At 44.7% G+C, this 6,503-nt stretch overlaps 3 long non-coding RNA genes across 3 annotated transcripts; all 3 read left to right on the top strand.

Annotated features, from left to right (window-relative positions):
- Positions 1-2,134: 2,134 nt before the first annotated feature.
- Positions 2,135-2,613, top strand: LOC121841517. The gene is made up of 3 exons (XR_006080552.1): positions 2,135-2,299; positions 2,388-2,437; positions 2,557-2,613. It is a non-coding gene; the product is annotated as an uncharacterized LOC121841517 (long non-coding RNA).
- A 118-nt stretch (positions 2,614-2,731) lies between these two features.
- Positions 2,732-3,315, top strand: LOC121841518. The gene is made up of 3 exons (XR_006080553.1): positions 2,732-3,006; positions 3,131-3,211; positions 3,294-3,315. It is a non-coding gene; the product is annotated as an uncharacterized LOC121841518 (long non-coding RNA).
- A 1-nt stretch (position 3,316) lies between these two features.
- LOC121841516 lies at positions 3,317-3,931 on the top strand. The gene is made up of 2 exons (XR_006080551.1): positions 3,317-3,396; positions 3,827-3,931. It is a non-coding gene; the product is annotated as an uncharacterized LOC121841516 (long non-coding RNA).
- Positions 3,932-6,503: the final 2,572 nt, after the last annotated feature.

Here is a 6,503-nt window from a genome sequence, read left to right as displayed (position 1 = left end):
GCATATTGCCAGATTAGTCTTGACCACCATGTCTTCTATGCTTCTTTAGGATCACGTTGTCGTTGTAGAAGTGTCTAGAGATGGGACTGAGCTTGGTGGGAGCGCAGCACGCTTTGGGAACCTCACCCGGCTTCAAAAGGTGAACCTGCCAAATAAAAAAGTTCAGATTTATTCATACATACACTTTGACATAATCAATGATAATAATATCCTGTTTATAAAAGAGGTATGATTATTATGCAGATGCTTCAGTGCCTCCTACCTCAGTGGGATGGTTTCGCCCCCTTGTCTGAATGTGGTCATATGTTTTAACCCTGGTTGTCTGTGCTCCACAAGTCTTTATAGCCCACTGAGCCAAAGCCTAGACTTTCAGAAGTTCAACAACAACTTCCATGAAACAAGCTAAAACATTTCAATGGGCCATTGACCTAGCTAGTGACTTTAAAAAAAATTTGGTATTTTTGTTTTATATTATTCCAACAACATAGAATATAATTACAATGACGACCAGGAATTTTATAGGATTCTAATGATAACCATAGAGTTCCAAACTCATTTCTATGGCAACACAGCTGTCCATTTTTAAATCAGCAATTTTCTAAAATATGTGTTGCCAAGAGACATCTAACCGATAGAACATCTCGGCGTTCTTTTGAACGTTTTCTGTTCGAAAACAAGAACCACTTCAATTTGCTGTTTAACAACAACAAACTTGACTGATTTTTGAGACCTGAGATTGAAACATCGACTGGAAAATGCCTGGGTGCTTTTCAAGATTGATGGAGGGAGTGCGAGGACGTCGGCAGCCTTCTGCGTCGACAGGTTGTTCAAATTCATTTGTGGGTTGTTTTTGTTGTCTTTTTCCGTTTTGCAGGGTTCGCGATCGTCGGGAGGTGGACAGCGACAGCGACTTCGAAGAGGGTACGTGGAGTTTTAAACTTCTTATTTTACCACATTCAGCATTGAAAATGTAATTTGTGAAATGTGTATTTCTGTAATATACAGACTTTCAAGCTAAAGCTAACTTTAATAAGTGTTGCTAAGCGAAGCACTGTTGGACTTTTACTAGTAGTGACGTTACTAGCTAGCTTGATATGTTTTACTTCCTGACAATTGTTTGTTTGTATTCCTGCTACTAATTTTAGAATCAAATGTACTGGATGAGGTCCAGTTGGATGTGCCACTGCTGCCAGTCATCCTGATGTCCAGGATGCTGCTATCATCCTTGAGGATGTGCCAGATGTACCGACTATCCTTGAGGTACAATTTTCAGAACGTTTTGGTATTATGTTTGAAAAGTATCCCAGATATTAATTCTAAAATCTGTGTTGTCTGCTTTAGGAGGCCACTGGTAATTGGCAGTTGATACCGATTAGGTTCAGCCCCTGTACTGTGGGCCTGTTGTGATCAGGGTAAGAGACCCCTCCCAGTCACATCACTGTTACAATTCCTGTTTGCTGTTTCTAACCTGAATGTACTGTAATGTCACCCATCTCCTGTGCAGAACCATGCCGGTCCAGTGGCAAAGCCTGGAGAACTTTCCAGTTCTTCAGCCCCATTATCACCTATATGCGTGGGGGATCCCAGGTATGTGTCTTTGTAACTATCTAGTCCTAATCTACATTGCCAGAGTTATGTGATCAAGATGGACATATGTTACAGCGATGGCTGATGTTGTTTTGTTGATGTTACTTGTTTTCTCTCCACAGCAGGTGGTGGTGAGGAGGCACCATGTGAGTAGGGTTCGAGGCCTGGAGACTCAACTGGTGTGGGCCATCTCCAAGGAGACAGCCAGGCTTAGTCCAGAGGGCATCCCCTACTGTGCCACCAAGGTTCAGTCCGTCACTTGGATCCTGGTAAGATGTAAATACTACGGAAATAGTACAAGATTAGGCTTTCTTCACTTATTCCATTTGGCCTTAACATGTCGTCTCTCTCTGTCAGTATGTGGCTGGCAGGGTGACCCAGTATGTTCTCACCTCCGCCATGAGACGTCTGTGGACATGACCCTTTAGCTGCTACCAGGTAAATATACATTTGCTTATGTATATTGAACAGAAATTATTGGGTGTTTTCCATTAGATATGCTCTGTTTTCTAATAATGTGTGTGTGTGGTAAACAGGTGTGTTGTGTGTGTTTTTGGAGCAGCAGACTGATGTCTCGGTGGTGTATGCCACTCTCCACATGGGGCCGGATGGGCTGCTCTCCTCCTCGGCGTGGTCGGAGGCTGCCTCCGTGTCTACGCCCACCAATCAGCAGTTCACTGAGCCAGAGCCTGAATGCCACAACTGCTATGAGGTCAGATGTTGCACACACACCTACAGTACACATACTATCATGTCATTGCATTGGTCACTGATGTTGAATGTTTGCTCTGTTGTTGTAGGGCTGGGAGGAGGACCTGCTGCCTGAGGAGAGGGAGGTTCCTCTGCTAAAGTGAGTTCCTCTAAATGTCTGTGTAGTCTGGGCTTGCCAGATGCTGAAGGATAGTGGTCACATGCTGTTATCCCCATTGACCCTAATGGTTGAGATGCTCCATTCCCTCCCTCCCACAGCCTCTACCTTACCACCAAGAGAGTGGAGGACATCGCCCTGAGGCTCGCCTCTGCGCCAGGCCTTCACTGTGAGTGGACTTCCTTTTTCCTTTTCTCTCTGTGTCTTCTTGTTCTGTCTGTCTCCAAGAGGAAGATGGGTGTCTCACTAACTCTTCCTCTTCTCTAGACCCTGCTTGGTTCCACCCTGAGCAGGAACCATCTGTTTGTGGCAGGAAAGGTCCTAATGGGCGCACTGGTTCAAGCCTACCACATGGTAGCTCACTAACTCATGATTCATTCAAGGGAAAGAGAGCGTCCCCGATGGGAAATGTGTTCTGTTCACTAACGTCAATGCTCTTTGCTTTGTGATAGGACGAGGCCGAATTCATCCGTGCCTATAACGACTTTGTGGACTACCTGAGTGACCCCTCCAAGCAGATTGACATTGAGAGGGAGCTGGCTGAGGCAAAGGTGAGTTCATTAACTCTTTCAAGTCTCACTTTGAGTTCTTCCACATGCATGTCTTTTATACATCACAGTAGCTGATCTGTTTGAAATCATTCCTATTTTCTCCAAACGTGTTTTCTTGTCCTAGATCCATCATGTTAACCTGATAGATGTCCTTTTTGAACTGGTGCTATTTGGGATGATGACAGCTCAGAAGTCCCTGATGGTGGTAAGTAGCATCTCACTGGTACATGTTTCGATGTCTCTTTATTTGTAATTTCACTTAAACTTCTCTCCTCTGTTTCCATTAGCACCCTGGTGGGTTCATGGAGCCTGTACGCTCTCCTGTACTCCTTCCTGCCCGTAGCTGCCAGCATTGAGCCAAAGGCCGAGAGATACCTGCTGCTGCTCAATGTAAGATTCAAGAGTTTACTTCCCTATTCCTAGTTTACTTCCTCTTTACTTTTTCATGAATAACAGGATGCCATTTTACAAGGAGTAACTCTCATTGTCTCTCTGCTCTTGATAAGCTAGTAACTTAGAGCCATTATCTATGTGTTGTGTGGTGTTCTCTTCAGGGCGGGCTGATGGCTCTGCTAGATGACATGTTTGGGCAGCAGCTGGCCTGGTACTTTAACCCAGTGTCTCTGGTCACTGAGCTCTCCAACCTCCTGGAGTACCACCTGGAGAACCTCATGGCCAGCATGTAGTCCTACTGCAGAGATCTGAAAGGCCACATTTCTCTCTCTTTCTCTCAGGAATTGAGGACTTGAAGTGCTTCACTGAACCCTGATTAGTTAACACCCATTGAATTAATGTATTCTCTTGTTTTCTCTCCCCACAGGATTCTTGCGACACTTTGCCACCACACAGGGGTCTAGACACAAATGCACTACATTACTTTGCACTGAATTTTACATTTTTAAATAAAATAACTAGTAGTTCAAAAGCATTTGTCTCTGTCTTTTCATTTACTTGATTATTTCATCACTATTTCCTATTCCTGGAGTTATGAGGCTAATATTACACTATTACATGAACAATTATGCATTATTCTTTTCATATGGAAATGAAAAACAAAGTTTAGGTGATTGACAGGTACTACAGTCCCACACTTTATGGCTTTGAGTTGTGATGTGTGATTCTGTACTATTTCAAAATATGTAGGCCTACATACACTGCGTTTACAAAACATTAAGAACACCTTCCTAATATTGAGTTGCACCCCCTGTTGCTCAGAACAGACTCAATTTGCTGGGACATGAACTCTACAAGGTGTCCACAGGGATGCTGGCCCATGTTCACTCCAATGATTCCCACAGTGGTGGACCATTCTTTATACACCTACTACCTTACACCGTTCAAAGGCACTTAAATATTTTGTCTTGCCCATTTACCCTCTGAATGGCACACATACACAATCCATGTCTCAATTGTGTCAATGCTTAAAAATCTTTCTTTAACCTGTCTCCTTCCCTTCATCTACACTGATTTGAAGTGGATTGAACAAGTGACATCAGTACGGGATCATAGCTTTCACCTGGATTTACCTGGTCAGTCTGTCATGGAAAGAGGGGGTATAGTATAAAGTCGACCACTAGAGGGCACAATTGCTTCAGTCTTGAATGTAACTTCTCACTATTGGTACTCTACATTAAGAGTCTGCCATTGTAGACTCTGGTATCTTGGGTATTTTTGTTTCAATTTGCCATATTTCCCATTAATGTCTGAGCCATTTAGCATCTTTCCAACTGAAAACAATGTTAGCATTCATGTGAGTGGGTGTAGTAGTGCATACTGACCACTAGTTGGATCATAGCGTGGTTAGTGGTGTTCAAATCAAATCAAAATCAAATTTTATTTGTCACATACACATGGTTAGCAGATGTTAATGCGAGTGTAGCGAAATGCTTGTGCTTCTAGTTCCGACAATGCAGTAATAACGAGCAAGTAATCTAACTAACAATTCCAAAAAAAAAACTACTGTCATACACAGTGTAAGGGGATAAAGAATATGTACATAAGGATATATGAATGAGTGATGGTACAGAGCAGCATAGGCAAGATACAGTAGATGATATCGAGTACAGTATATACATATGAGATAAGTATGTAAACCAAGTGGCATATTTAAAGTGGCTAGTGATACATGTATTACATAAGGATGCAGTCGATGATATAGAGTACAGTATCAACGTATGCATATGAGATGAACAATGTAGGGTAAGTAACATTATATAAGGTAGCATTGTTTAAAGTGGCTAGTGATATATTTACATCATTTCCCATCAATTCCCATGATTAAAGTGGCTGGAGTAGAGTCAGTGTCATTGACAGTGTGTTGGCAGTAGCCACTCAATGTTAGTGGTGGCTGTTTAACAGTCTGATGGCCTTGAGATAGAAGCTGTTTTTCAGTCTCTCGGTCCCAGCTTTGATGCACCTGTACTAACCTCGCCTTCTGGATGGCAGCGGGGTGAACAGGCAGTGGCTCGGGTGGTTGATGTCCTTGATGATCTTTATGGCCTTCCTGTAGCATCGGGTGGTGTAGGTGTCCTGGAGGGCAGGTAGTTTGCCCCGGTGATGCGTTGTGCAGACCTCACTACCCTCTGGAGAGCCTTACGGTTGAGGGCGGTGCAGTTGCCATACCAGGCGGTGATACAGCCCGCCAGGATGCTCTCGATTGTGCATCTGTAGAAGTTTGTGAGTGCTTTTGGTGACAAGCCGAATTTCTTCAGCCTCCTGAGGTTGAAGAGGCGCTGCTGCGCCTTCCTCACGATGCTGTCTGTGTGAGTGGACCAATTCAGTTTGTCTGTGATGTGTATGCCGAGGAACTTAAAACTTGCTACCCTCTCCACTACTGTTCCATCGATGTGGATGGGGGTGTTCCTCTGCTGTTTCCTGAAGTCCACAATCATCTCCTTAGTTTTGTTGACGTTGAGTGTGAGGTTATTTTCCTGACACCACACTCCGAGGGCCCTCACCTCCTCCCTGTAGGCCGTCTCGTCGTTGTTGGTAATCAAGCCTACCACTGTTGTGTCGTCCGCAAACTTGATGATTGAGTTGGAGGCGTGCATGGCCACGCAGTCGTGGGTGAACAGGGAGTACAGGAGAGGGCTCAGAACGCACCCTTGTGGGGCCCCAGTGTTGAGGATCAGCGGGGAGGAGATGTTGTTGCCTACCCTCACCACCTGGGGGCGGCCCGTCAGGAAGTCCAGTACCCAGTTGCACAGGGCGGGGTCGAGACCCAGGGTCTCGAGCTTGATGACGAGCTTGGAGGGTACTATGGTGTTGAATGCCGAGCTGTAGTCGATGAACAGCATTCTCACATAGGTATTCCTCTTGTCCAGATGGGTTAGGGCAGTGTGCAGTGTGGTTGAGATTGCATCGTCTGTGGACCTATTTGGGCGGTAAGCAAATTGGAGTGAGTCAAGGGTGTCAGGTAGGGTGGAGGTGATATGGTCCTTGACTAGTCTCTCAAAGCACTTCATGATGACGGATGTGAGTGCTACAGGGCGGTAGTC

Source organism: Oncorhynchus tshawytscha, linkage group LG31, assembly GCF_018296145.1.
Source record: "Oncorhynchus tshawytscha isolate Ot180627B linkage group LG31, Otsh_v2.0, whole genome shotgun sequence".
NCBI classification, from domain to species: domain Eukaryota; kingdom Metazoa; phylum Chordata; class Actinopteri; order Salmoniformes; family Salmonidae; genus Oncorhynchus; species Oncorhynchus tshawytscha.
Note: the sequence above shows the minus strand (reverse complement) of the source record. Positions and strands in the feature narration are given on the sequence as shown.